Raw genomic sequence first — 14,306 nt, forward strand, 5'->3', positions numbered from 1 at the left:
GAGAGTTGAAGACATGAAATTTTGTAGGCATGTTCTCTACCAATATTAAGGTTTCAATAAATATCAAATCGACTCGACAGCCAAATAAGTAGTAGATTTCTTCGATTCCATTCATAGAAGGTCCCTTCACGACAATGTTGCATTTTATCTGTTCATAAAGAAACTAGGAAAAAATTTAAAAATCAAAAAAGATTGGAATGAACCGTTCTTTCAAACACATATTTTCAAATCGAGTAATTTTGTTCTATGAAAAAGTTCTAGTAAAAATGGAATAGGGTCTGCCTATTTGAAAGAACCGAACGAAATAAAAAAAAAAACACTCATATGTCCTAGTCTTTTTATTGGTAGAACATGGGAACTAATGGTCTCCAACTGTCTAGCTGGTCTAGCACTTCCAGTAATATAGTAATAGTAATATTTTATCTTTCTCTGAAAGCGTGTATGTACCTTCACGAGGAAGGACCTAGCGGCCAGTTTTATAATCAAATTTGAAGTCCCTTACATTAAAGGAACCTTGGAAGTTTGATTATGAAAGTGGCCGAAAGAGCTATAGTTTACATAAAAGATCCCCTTTAATTTTCTACAAGGAATCACTCCCCAAAAACTTTCTGATTTATCAATCGTTCCATATATCATATATCAGGCAACTGGACTTTAAAAAATAAACGCTTTTTAACAACGCCGACGTTTCGGAGGTCAAGTTTCTCCTTTCTCAAGGCTGAAATATACATGAATTTACAGGTGATAATTTTTAATCATAGAATGGTTTCCACATTCACCTAGTTGAAAACAATTTAGGTGGAACTATCCATTTATAAACGACTACTACAATAAGTCGAAACTGATGTATTCATATCCACTCAAACATGCAAGGCGATCAATTAAAATTTGTGGGTGAAATCAAAGAATTATTCTACATGTTACATAGAAGCAACAAATTTGTTGTTGTTCCTTATCTAATGTTCAATAGAATTCAATATAATATAATCTTATCATAATAAAAGTTATAGAACAAAATTACTGTAAGGCTATAGATCATGACACAAACAAATCTTATAACAATTAAAATCTCTTAATTGAGAAGTATAAACAAACATATTATTCCAACTAACACTAACTGGCTCTATTGGCCAGACGAAACAGTACTTGAAAGAAAGATTTAACAACATAAATGTGACTATAACAACAGAGACAAAGAGTTGGTCTCTGCTAACAATTTTGATAATAAGAATTAAACCGCTTTAGCTGATCATTCTTTTAAGACAGGTTATAAATTCAACTTTGAGCGAGAGTCCATTCTAGATAATGAATGTCGGCAATACAGCCGTAATGTAAGTTAAATGAAACATATAAAAACAAATAAAATAGTAAACCATAGGGAAGATGTGCAAGGTCTCAACTCATTGTACAATAGCTTATTGATTTGATGTTGTTAGTTGGAATAATATGTTTGTTTTTACTTGCCAATTAAGAGATTTCAATTGTTATAATATATTGTTTGTCATTATCTATAACCATACAGTAATTTTGTTCTTTTGTAACTTTTATTATGATTAGATTATATTATATTGAATTCTATTGAACTGTAGATTAGGAACAAAGAAAAATTTGTTGCTTATATGTAACATGTAGAATAATATTCTTTGATTTCACCTACAAATTTTAATTGATCGTCGTGCATGTTTGAGCGGATATGAATACATCAGATTCGACTTATTGTAGTAATTTATATATGGATAATTCCACCTTAATTGTTTTTAACTAGGTAAATGTGGAAACCATTGTATGATTAAAAATTATTAGCTTTAAATTCATGTAATATTTCATTCATGTAATATTTCATTCATGTATATTTCAGCCTTGAGAAACGAGACACTTGAGCTCCGAAATTTCGGCGTTGTTAAAAAGCGTTTATTTATTAAAGTCCAATCACCCGATATATGACTTTGTTTTCTTTCTCACTTATTTTCAACAACTTGCATGTTATTGGTCTTTTATCTATGTTTGCAGCAGCCTGTATGTACTATAATTTCCATTTATTTGAAAATGACAATGAAGAGCATATTATTTATTGAAATTGACACTGTCAGCTCACGAAGAGAATTAGGTCGATTGCCAGTGGAGTAGCCTAGATAACAAGTACAGGAAGATAATTTGAAATACCCTCAAGTTTTCGATCTAATAAATAAGTTATGGAAAGTGCTGCAGATCATTTCACGATCTAGTCCGATTAGTAGATGGAGAATAAATTAATTGAATTCATTGCACGGCATCCACTAATTTTATGTCAGCTACGCCAATGCGACGTACCTCCGATCTCTGTAGAACCTCCTTCGCGATAATCTTCTGGGTCTGTATTATTTCATAAAGCTTTGTTGTTAATCACATATGATTTTATTTGCTAAAATTTCTTTGCTTTCTTGATGAGGTATAAGCCCTCGTACTTTTGCTAAAGTGATATTCACATTTTCTGAAGTACATAATATTTGAAAACCACTTTGAATTTATGTGGAAATATTGATATACAAATTTCACGTCAAAACAGAGATAGACTTCAATATAAGAATACCTACTCCATGAAACCGAGGCTTTTGTCGGGCAATTCATACTGCAGTAAACGGCAATAAAGAACGATGAACCGTCTCAAGTTCTTACATGCAAAATATGCATGAATCACATTGTCGGGCAAGTGAGCCGTCTTTATCTCGTGAAAGTAGGAATATCTTCGAGATGATGTACAAATATCCAGCGTTATAAATAAGTGGTTCAATCTGAAAGGACCATTGGCTAAACCCACACATCCATTCAACTTTCCATTCGAGATCATTCGGAATGATTTGTGGGATTCGATTCTTCCTAACCGTTTCCACAACCTCAGCAACGACAGAGACGTGAATAGAATCTGATCTTCGAAAAGAGCACATCGAAATATCAGAGAATTTACCCACATTCAGATACTCCAACTCTATGGTTAAAATGTTAAGTAATCGTTCACGTGATTATGTACGCATTATGTGTCAATATTGCGATAAATTTCCATCTGAACTCTTTTTTTTATTGGATTATTTGTGAATTATGCGAGGATTTATTGAAAAGTTCTTGCCTACTATAGAACCAAAGAAAATTTCAATGTCAAAATATTTTAATACTCAACATATGCTCCTCTCAATTGGATACATTTATCAGAGCAAACCCGCAACGTCTCTAGATCTTTAAAACAAAATGCTTTTACTTGCTCTGCAAGCCAGACCTCCACAGCTTTTATTACCTCGTTGGAAGGAAATTTACGAGCTTTTAAACTTTTTATCAGTTGAGGAAAGAGATGATAGTCGGATGAAGCCAAATCTGGTGAATAAGGGAGGTGTTCTAGTAATTCAAACCATAAATCACGAATTTTTTGTATGGCAACAAAAACATTCTCTTTAATTTTTTACTGTAGAGTGGTCAGTAATGCGAATAGTAATCTCCGGTTATTGTTCTACCCTTATCCAAAATATCAATCATGATTACTTCATGGCAATCCCAAACAACTGAAGAAAGAACTTTTCCAGCAGATTTTTGGACACGAAACTTCTTAGGTCTTGGAGAACCAGAGTTTCACCATCCCATCGATTGTTACTTTGTTTCTGGATCTTAGAAATATACTCATTCATAGTAACAATTCGGTTTAAGAAGTCTACATCGTTTTCAAATCGAGCAGAAGTCGAACGCGATGCTTCTACCCTTGCACGCTTTTGGTCAACCTTCAAACATTTGTGGATCCATTTTGCAGCAATTTTTCTCATGTCCAAATTGACGTGAACTATATAATGAACGCCTGTGAAATATTCAGTGCTTCAGATATCTGTTTTAGTCCAATTCGACGGTCTGATAAAATCATGTCATGAACTGCATCGATATTTTCGGCGGGGACTGACACAGAGACTGGCCTTCCCGATCGGTCATCATCTTCAATGGAAAATTTACCTCTTTTGGATCTTGCAGTCCAATTTTTCACTGTCGCATACGAAAGACATTGATCATTGATTGTATTACGCATATCCTCCTAAATCTGCTTACTTCTTAACTCTTTTAAATACGGGTACTTGATGATGACTCGATAATCCAATTTTTCGCTTTGCACAATTTCGGTGGACATCTTCTTTCGTTCAATTTATTGCGTAACTCTGGTTTACTTTTTTGACCTGAAACTTCACACTTACACTTTTCTAAGAGTTATTGGTCGTTGCTGTGGTAACGCAATATTATTTTTATGCATGGAACTGGTCTAGGCTAACTAGATATCAATACATCCTCGTATGTAATGAATAGATGCGAAGATATCTTCTGTTTCTAATATTCTTCTCATTCATCTGGCAATTAATAATCTGAATCAAGCGCTATGTTTCAAAATTGAAAATGGTAATTTTTCCAAATTATGGACAGATGTCGGACAGAATAATAAAAATCAGAGCTGCTTTCAGTTTACGATTTCAAACTTGTGAATGAGGAATTTTGCTTGCGATTATCTGGACAAATTCAACGTATCTATTTCACATCTCATTTGTTTCTTATTAGAAAATAATAATAAACAAAATAAAAAATACTGAATGTCATAAAATATCTTACCAAAATGTTCAGCACTGTATGAGTACGAATCAATTTTATTCAATTTGAATAGTGAGATAGAGAGAGGGTAGCCAATGATCTTAAATAAAATCAAATGTTTCTACTGAAGAAGCCCATTTCAAGAATAATAGGAGTTGGACAATAAAATGGATAAGCTATAAATACCTCATAACTTTATGCTCGTTAATGTCCAGGAAAATCAAATCTCAGGGCAATGAAAAGTGAGTTATGGGTATAATATAACATTGAAAGTAGTTAAATTTACATTATTCATATAATTTGTTTTTCACTTTTTACGTCTTTGCTTCAAGCTCATTTTATAATATTCAAATGATTACTCACCACCTCCTTCGTTTTCGAACGCCTCCTAATTTATTGCCTATCCACTAGAGTTGTTTCCACCTGAAAAAAGCCTAGATATAGTCTGAACATGAAAATATGTTAAATATGCTTCAAAATGGTTGAATATGAAATGGTCATTAGAAGCACAACTTCATGTTGAGTTCATCTCAACCACATAGGTTTCTCCTTAATCTTAACATGTGGATTTTGAATTATTATAACTAGAAAGTTATATTATAATTATCATTATTATATTATGTATATGTTATTAATACTGTAGAAACAGTATTAATAATTTATACAAGATGTAAATGAATAGTTGCAGGAAAACTAAGGGGCGATTTGTGGTCAAAAAATATTGTGTCCCTTTCATATAATTTAGTTTTTTGAGTAGCCCTTACCCCCTAAACATGGCGCCTGAGAAGCAATCTCTATTTTTATTCTTAGACATTCTTTGTGAGCGAAAAAGATTGCAAATTGTTGTTGTGGATTCATAATGTCAGCATGACATCCGGCTACAAGACAAAATTAATATCGAAGATAATCAAATTATTTCTTGAACGTGGATCTGATAATGCGAATGTTTTTCGGAATCCATCTCATTACATATATGGAATTATATGGCATAAATTCTCCAATAGTGTACATTATTTCAGCAGTTATTTTCAACTGTTCTTATATAGTATCATTTCTGCAGAACATTTCCTACCGAGGAAGCATTGAGAAACAAAAGACCATTCTGGTTCGTTGCCAGTATGAATGGCTTAGAGGAACTGTAATAAATGTCAGCAGGTTGGTAACACTTGTGCCCAATTGGGTACAATAAAAATAAAAGGTAATTTATATGAGCTAGGGAAATATTACAGACGATCGAAACGTGAATTTCAATGATGGCAATATATTCACGTTCCGAATGCAATAAAATATGAATAAGCTTTAGTGTCAAACCAATAATAACAGGTATCATTCATTTTTTATTTTATCTAATGGATGTGTACATAGAATAAAAATCTGAGGAATTGTAGAAAACGCATGAAAAAGGAATTTTTTCTATTAGGCAGTTTTACATGTACACCCATATTATCCTTTAGGCTATACAGGGACGTTCCTAAATTGAACGTACAAACGAAAAGGGGAGATTCCTTAAGTGAGTTTAAGAAAAAAAAGTCCCATAAACTTGGGGTCGCAAACGTTTCGTTTTCGAGATACAGAGTGTTGAAGTTTGAATTTTTTTCAAGTTTTTTTCTCGAAATCGTTGTTAGATACGACAAAACTATAAGAGACCAAAAAGTTTAGTATAAGAACAAAGCTTCTTTTTACATTTTTTCAAATTAACAGTTGATCACCAAAAAAAAATTCTGCAGAAGAACAGGTGGCAGTGTTCCAGAAAAAATATCACCCTGTGATATTCTATCGAAATTGCCATGTCACGTGGTGAGAACTCTAAAATGTAATATCTATGCCAAATTTCAGTTGAATACGAGGTTGAATATCTTGTGAAGTGTAGATACTATGAGAAAAAAACTTGAAAAAAATTCAAACTTCAACACTCTGTATCTCGAAAACGAAACGTTTGCGACCCCATGTTTATGGGACTTTTTTTTCTTAAACTCACTTAAGGAATCTCCCCTTTTCGTTTGTACGTTCAATTTAGGAACACCCTGTATATTTGCAATTACCATGAAAATTGAAAAATGTAAATTATGAAGTATCGGAATTATCGAATTATCCTTCTAGTTTTACCTTTTATCAAAACTTTTCTATATGAAAATGAAGCTATAATAGCGGCAATTACATGGTTTGAAGGAAATTTTGACAACTTTAATGGAACCCCCAGCTTTCAAAATATTTGCATGTAATTCACCTTATCACAACTCAATATAAGGTCTAAAATTGTGGTGCAGTCCATCGTTATGAGTAGGTATTTTTCTGCAACATATGAATTATTTCACCTTAATAGGGCTTGCACACTTTATTGCTGGAAGAAATTTTTCCTACGATATGGGTAGTAGTATGATAAGGTGAGTAATCATTCCTTATACGGTTAAATCCATCACTATACCTATGAAATTACTGAAATCTGATTATTCAAGTACATACATATTGTAGAAGGGTGCTCCGATAAGATTGGGTTTGAAATATTCTCTTGATATAATCGTTCTCATTATTTTTTTCTATTTACCTTCAGTCAGTGGTGTAACGATAACTTTTTTGCTCACTGAAGAGAAATCCAACAAAATGCACTTATTGCATATTGTATTTGAAAAAACGATTGTATTGTCGTCATGCAAGGTGTCTGAATCAAGCGAATTTATTATTCATTTATTCTGTAGATTTGAGGACACTCCATAACTGCCATACACCAGACATCAAAATAATGTTCATTTGTCTCATGAACAGTGAGGGTAGAAAGGTTTACGGATTTGAATTTTATGTTAGAAACAGTGAAAGAAAACAAAGTGAATACAAAGTTGATATTTTGACAATGAATATTAGCGGAATGACTGGTACTGTACGAAATTCAAAATTGAATATCCCGAAAACGAAAGCTTTAAATGAGAAGAAAATTAATACGCTGAATTCAGGATAAAAAGGCCTTTCAAATGAGGTATCACTCACCCTACCTTTCCTATTCAAAATTTAAGGGTTGGTGTTCTAACATTAAGGGTTGAAGCGATATAGTTGTTAATTTGACCTTAAAAGTGTTCCCCCTCGAAACAAAAATCGACGTGTCCGAGCATTTTTTCGAAGTAAACTTATTGCGCCCGTTATCTCGTCTGTTTCGTTTTAAAAAGCTCATCCTGTATATACAAAAAAAGTTTCCCTTCACGAGCTTATTCTTTTTTTATGAATACGACTTCGCTTATCGAAAGCAATGGATAAAGTGAGTTTATAATTTTTTTTTAGCATAGTAGCTTATTTCCACGGGTGAAATCGACTACTTGTTTCTTGGGAAACATTGAAATGCCCATATAATTTTATCTAGGGCAAATCGAAAAAAGTGTTCAAGTGTATGTCAAAGAATCACTCTGTATGTCATAAGGGAGAATTGATTTTCTCGATCTCATCTACATGACTAGGTTTATATACTTATCCAGTTTATGGTGAAGAGCATTGGGTTTTTAATTTTAAATACTAATTGAAAATTCTATTGTCCCTATTGTCCCGATTTAAGTGAAAGGCAGACAGTATCGAAGGTGTTCCAGAAGGATCTGTCATCGACTTCTATTTATGATTATTTCACAAAACAACATATGTGAAGACTATTGGGAAATTGATCGAAGTAATAAAATTGTGACTCGAGAACTTCCGTATTTCCAATGAACGAATTCAGTTCAAGGTGTCATTTTCTTTACTTCATCCCCCTTCTTGTTTTTTCCTGGAAATTCAAACTGAAGAAATACGTACCCCTTCATGAAAAATATTCACATAACGACTGTAGCAAATCAATTCAAGTGAGATGACTAGTATCATATGTTTATATTTCAACGGAAGAAAGAATAATGCAAGCCTATCGTGCCAAGAAGAAGACTTTTCCTAATACATATCTCTAGTCGAAGATATAGCGGAAAGACAGCAGCACATGAAAACTTACTGGATCTGGAAAACATCGATTCTCCGTGTTCTGAGGTATCATTTCCCTTTTTCAATTCCTGTTTCAATTTTATCCTGAATCCGAGATTTGGCAGTGAATTTTATGAGCAATCAGAAGCAGCAATACTACCTCGGTATTTCTGATTACAGTCAAGTCTTCCTACACTGAAAAGTTCACGTATTCCTGTTTCCTTGGAGGGAAGATAAGTGAACGAATGAAAATTGAATTTTCAGTTTCAAGATATTCATTTCTGTTTATTCATCTCAACATTGATTTGCACGTAGGGTTATGGAGGATGCCGAATGAAATTTAAAGGTACTTTTGAACTAATTTCGTACGAAAGCTTCGAAGTGAATTCTGATATGTAGGTCATAATTCTTAGTTGAAAGTTGAAATTTAAATATGCTAGTCGGAATTTTATTTCAAAAATGAAACAGGAGACTACATTTCGCTCATGTTATCTACTTCCATTCACTCATTGCAGTTTCAAAAGTATCACTTGTAGTAATAACCATATTATAATTATTCGGAAAATGATGTGTTACCCCTATTGCTATTGGAAATTACTACCCCCCTCAGAAGGATTATCAATCATATACCAATTCAATCAAAATATTTCCCCAAATTAGAAAAATTTCATACTAGGTAAGTATATTTGTCCGAACATAATTAATAGAGAGAATTTAGAAATAAAGAAATTTTTTAATTTGAAGAGAGATGACTACACTTCGAATATAAGTAGATCTAAAATACTCATGATGTCGGAAATATTCGAAATCATTTTGAATATAACGTGATTTCAACCTGAAAATCTTCAAGCTACCTAAAACCACAGCAGCCCCATCTTGCTCTCCTCTTAAATCTCATACAGAGTACAACGGATTTATGGAGTAATAAAGATCTTGGAAGTTAATAGTTAATTCAGCATCCGAATTTATATCTTGTCGGGAAACATTTGCTGCTTCCCAGCCAGTTCTAACTCACCTCGTGAAGGTACTTCATTTTCTTTGGGAAGATTAATGTTTCATGTCTAATTTTAAACATCAACAATGCATCGTGAATGAAAAAATTGTTGAGTTGATTATTGACGTATTAGAATTCACATAAAGTTATCGGAAATAGAATATAAAATTGAGAATTGGTAAATTCAAACCATTTCTTTCTCGGCAGACAGAGAAACCATTGTTCTCTCCTTCTTTCGCATAAGTACTTCCTCCAGAAGTGTGACTTGAAAACACCGAAAATAATTCACGATAAAAATGTATTTTGAGTTTCCGGGCTACCAGTAGCTAATATCAAATATTTGGAGGAGGTAAACAGGGAACGAATCCTAAAAAATAACAGCCTGTCGACTTTTATTATTAATTGATATGTGCGAGCACCTTAAGCTTAAGTTTAAAATTTGGGCCAAATATGTAAAAACTGTGAGAGCCATAATGAAAAATCTAAAAAATATGAAACTTTCAACACCGTGTAGAGTTTTCGAAGCTATTTCTTTATGATATCTTATGATTCTGAACCTATTTAGGTTCATGCTCAGCCCATTCAGTTGAAAGGGACTATAAAGGCAGAATATTAGGGTCGTAACAACCGTTTATCTTTCTAAATGTTGTTTCTATGTAATTGCAGATAACATGACACATTTTACTTTATTGCACGGTTGTACACTTCGAATCCGATCCGAGTTCAATATTGAACCTGGTTCAACATGTCAAAATTGTACGGAGTTGTCGAAATTCAAATTCGGCTTGAACTTGAACTGTAAAACTTTGCCTTAATACTAAATTAAAAAGGATATCTAGAGAATAAGAACATAATGCACTAAACACATTTTATGTATAATGGCAAGAATAAAGACAATGGATGACGTACAGTCTATAAAAAATGAAAAGCGAAAATGCAGTGAGTCATAACGCGTCTGTTCAGTGAATGTGGTTCCTAAGCGTACGAGTTTTTTCTGTAGGTTCTTATCTCTTCAATTTGCTCAAGTTCAGCTCAGTGTTTTTTTGTCAACAGATTCTACTCTGCAAGCCATCTGCTAAATTTATCATTATTTGAACCGGAGTCCTTCTGGCTCGATCAGCCTTTCGGGAAGTGCGACCATGTAGATCTTTTGTTCTCTACTCTACTCATTCCTAGGAGGCCAAGAAGGTCGTCAATGGTGTTGATCTCAGTGTTGAGTTAACCGACAATATCGTTAGGGGCCTTGGCCGTTACCTCGTGAGTATTTAGGAGCGGTTTCTACATATGAATGGTTCTAAGGCCAGCTAGCTCTGGTCACTTGCATACCATGTGTTCTGATGTTTCTGCTTCGGATCCACAGAACCTGCAAATTTCATATTTTCCATACAGTACAAATGATATTTGTACCGATAGTGCCCTGTCAGCAGTCCCACCATCACCCGAAGCTCAGCTCGTGACATCTTCAGCAGCTTTCTGGTTTACTGATTACTGATTGCTGGGTGTGTTGGACGGACAAACCAAACCTGCCACTGCGACCAAGCGGTCTATTGTAGCACACAAGCAAGCTCGTAGAGCTAGATCTCCCTCCAGTCCCATCCTGCTCAAGAAGGAGATGATGTCGGAGGGGGAGTGATTCTTGAATTCCTCTAGGACCATCTTCGGAGAGCCAAATACTCCATGTCTGACCCATTCTGCCGCCGGGCAGTCACAGAGGATATGTTCAATCGTTTCGCCCTCCTCTAAGCAGAGTCTGCAGGGCGGTTCTGGTATAGGTCGGTGAAATCATAACGAATTTCTTTGACTAAGTAAGTCCAGGAGTGTCCCAGAGAGTTATTCTCGAGGTTATTCTGTTGTTCAACCCCGATTGTTGGTTCATCGGCTCTTTCATTTCCTTCAACAACACAATGCCCTTGTACCCATAGTAAAGTCACTTTGTTATCTCCGGCCAGTTGCTTTATGTTATTACGGAAATCCCATGTCAGCAGAGATCCCTGGCAGTGTGATTGCAGGAACCTCAGCGTGGCTGTCCGTGGTCATAACGATATACGCCCCTTTGAGGTTCATTTTAAGACACTCCTGAATTCTATGAAATGATTTACAGTAGGTATCATTCTATTGATGGAATATAGAGTAAAAGTTTCACAAAATGTTAATACTCCGAAACTTAAAATTTTGCTATTCTGTTACTTAGAGTGCAATTGAAAACTCAAAATAAGTATCAAGATTTAGAAATTCTTTACGGTCGCCTGGTATAGTTGAAATGTTTGAGCTTTATTCTAGTAATATTTCGATGAACAAGTTTAGTTGTTGACTGAAATCCATCATAAATAGCTTCATCATTCATAGAATATGGCGACTCTGATATTCTTTCTATTCATTTTGTTCCTTAACAATCAATGGTTTATCTGAAGCAAGTATTGAAATAAAATATTTTGACAAAAATTAAATATGGAGTCATGAAACACAAAACTGAATAAAGGCATAAACACCTTCAGGAGGAATATACTAATAAAAAATAAATAACATATTCCCATTTCTTCGAGCTCTCCGCATATCTCTGACCCTTCCCCATGCGAGTTTCTTTGAAGTGGATACCTGAAATCGTGGAAAACACGCAGTTCTTTTCAGCTGCACCTCAATGTGAAACGACTTTTGCGGCCGAGTATTCAGTTACCATCCCTCAAGATTCTCCAAGCACGCCATCAAGTCGACGATATTGTGTTACAGGAGGATTACCGGAACTGTTTGCGAGTTTCCGTATGAAGTTTCAGCCAAAGTCTAACACCGAATCCAATCAGATCGATATCAGAGTATTGTTGGCTGGGAAGCTCGGTGTCAATGAATCACACCTGCATGAAGAAACAGGGCTTCAGACAGGAGTAAGATAAGAAATTCTAAAAAATGTTGAAGGGGGGGGTGTCGGATCTCAGAGTAACTCATTGTGGATTATATCTGTGGACTTCCTTTTTTCTCAACCCCTTATATTGAAAATATGCTACAAGAAACTTATGCCCTTACAAAGTCATGATAGTTCAGGATTTTATGCCCCCGACTATGAAAACTACATGAGTATCTCCCAAAAAATGTTGAACCTTATCTATATGGGTAAAACTTCATCGGTAGTTAAGGTTGTGTTACACCCTCACCGAGTATAGGTTATTTCTTGCGATACGAATATTTCATTAGCTTTATATCTTGAGAGACCCTAGTTTGATAGGAATCTACAGCTATGTTTCAGTTTATATGCAATAAAATGCTGCTGCTTTGATATTAACCTAAAAACCCACCCAATCCTCCAACGAAAATATTTAACAACCCGTGACTTTAGCCACCAATAGAAGACATGTCCTTATAGTGCCTTTTCAACGTTTAATCAATAGGATGTAAGGAACGTTACATCAACGTTTAATTTCATGTTCGCCTACCACAAATGTTGTTATTTAACTCTCAATACATTAAGTGAGAACATAGAAAGTACCTGAATTATTATGATATATGAATTATAGTTCATTTAATTCTTCTGCAGGAAATTAATAAGAATACAAACACCTCTTTATTCCAGTTCAAGAAAAGTTTTGTAACTGGCTCGGTGGAGAGGCAGTCAGTGTACCTAACTAACTGACTGACAGAGACCTAGCTTCCAATCCTAGCTTGGTATGAATTTGTGTTGTCTAAGTATGAATGAGAACTGTAATTGATGTCTGATATATCCATAGTTACCAAAACCAGGATGAATGAGGTATATAATTAAATTGAAGGTTAACAACCTCAGCCAAGAAGACTAACAACATTGTTGTACCCTCTAGGATTCATATATGAACGACGGAAATACTTCGACTATCTGTCACTGGTGCACGAGATTTTTTTAAATCTATTTTTTGTACAGGGTGTGAATATAAGGCAGTCAAATATTTTCATTCGAAGAATTTGTCAATAGAAGAAGTCTTTACAAAGTTTTTATTATGCTGAGTAAAATGCATTTTACATAGGTCAAACTGGGCCGTTCTCTCGGGGTTAGACTTGAGGAACATAAAAGATCTATTCTGCAGAATAAATCAACAACTGGTTTCTCTAATCATTGCATTACTCTCAATCACTTCATAGATTTTGATAATGTGAAAATTCTACATTATAAAGGTGATAAAGGTAAACGTTCAGATCTTTTAGAAATCCTACTTTTTATTCAATCTATAGAATACGAGGATGTATCGATATCTAGTTAGCCTAGACCAGTTCCATGCATGAAAAAAAAAATGGCGTTACCATAGCAACCAACAATAACTCATTAGAAGTGTCAGTGTGAAGTTTGAGGTCAAAAAAGTAAACCAGAGTTACGCAATGAATTAATAGAAAAGAGATGTCCGCCGAAATTGTGAAAATCGAAAAATTGGAGTATCGAGCCATCATCAAGTACCTGTATTTAGAAGGGTTAAGAGGTGAGCAGATTTACGAATATATGCTTAATACTCTTGGTGATCAATGTCCTTCGTATACGACCGTGAAAAATTGACTGTAAGCTTCAAAAGTGGTAAATTTTCCATTGAAGATGATGACCGATCGGGAAGGCCAGGTTGTGTGTCAGTCCTCGATAATATCGATGCAGTTCATGACATGATTTTATCAGACCGTCGAATTGGGCTAAAACGGATATCTGAAGCACTGAATATTTCATACGAACACGTTCATTATATAATTAACGTCAATTTGGACATGAGAAAAAATGCTGCGAAATGGATCCCCGAATGTTTGAATGTTGACCAAAAGCGTGCAAGGGTAGAAGCATCGCGTTCGATCTGCG

General features: G+C 34.6%; 1 protein-coding gene across 7 annotated transcripts in view; it reads right to left on the minus strand.

Annotated features, from left to right (window-relative positions):
- The window catches only part of LOC123315147 (fat-like cadherin-related tumor suppressor homolog), a 526,180-nt gene that overhangs the window by 392,259 nt on the left and 119,615 nt on the right, over positions 1–14,306 (minus strand). For all 7 annotated transcript variants that reach the window (XM_044900731.1, XM_044900730.1, XM_044900729.1 and 4 more), the window contains exon 3: positions 4,951–5,010. The gene's annotated coding sequence lies outside the window, so the exon portion shown is untranslated. The remainder of the gene's footprint in view (positions 1–4,950; positions 5,011–14,306) is intronic.

Source organism: Coccinella septempunctata, chromosome 6, assembly GCF_907165205.1.
Source record: "Coccinella septempunctata chromosome 6, icCocSept1.1, whole genome shotgun sequence".
NCBI classification, from domain to species: Eukaryota; Metazoa; Arthropoda; class Insecta; order Coleoptera; family Coccinellidae; genus Coccinella; species Coccinella septempunctata.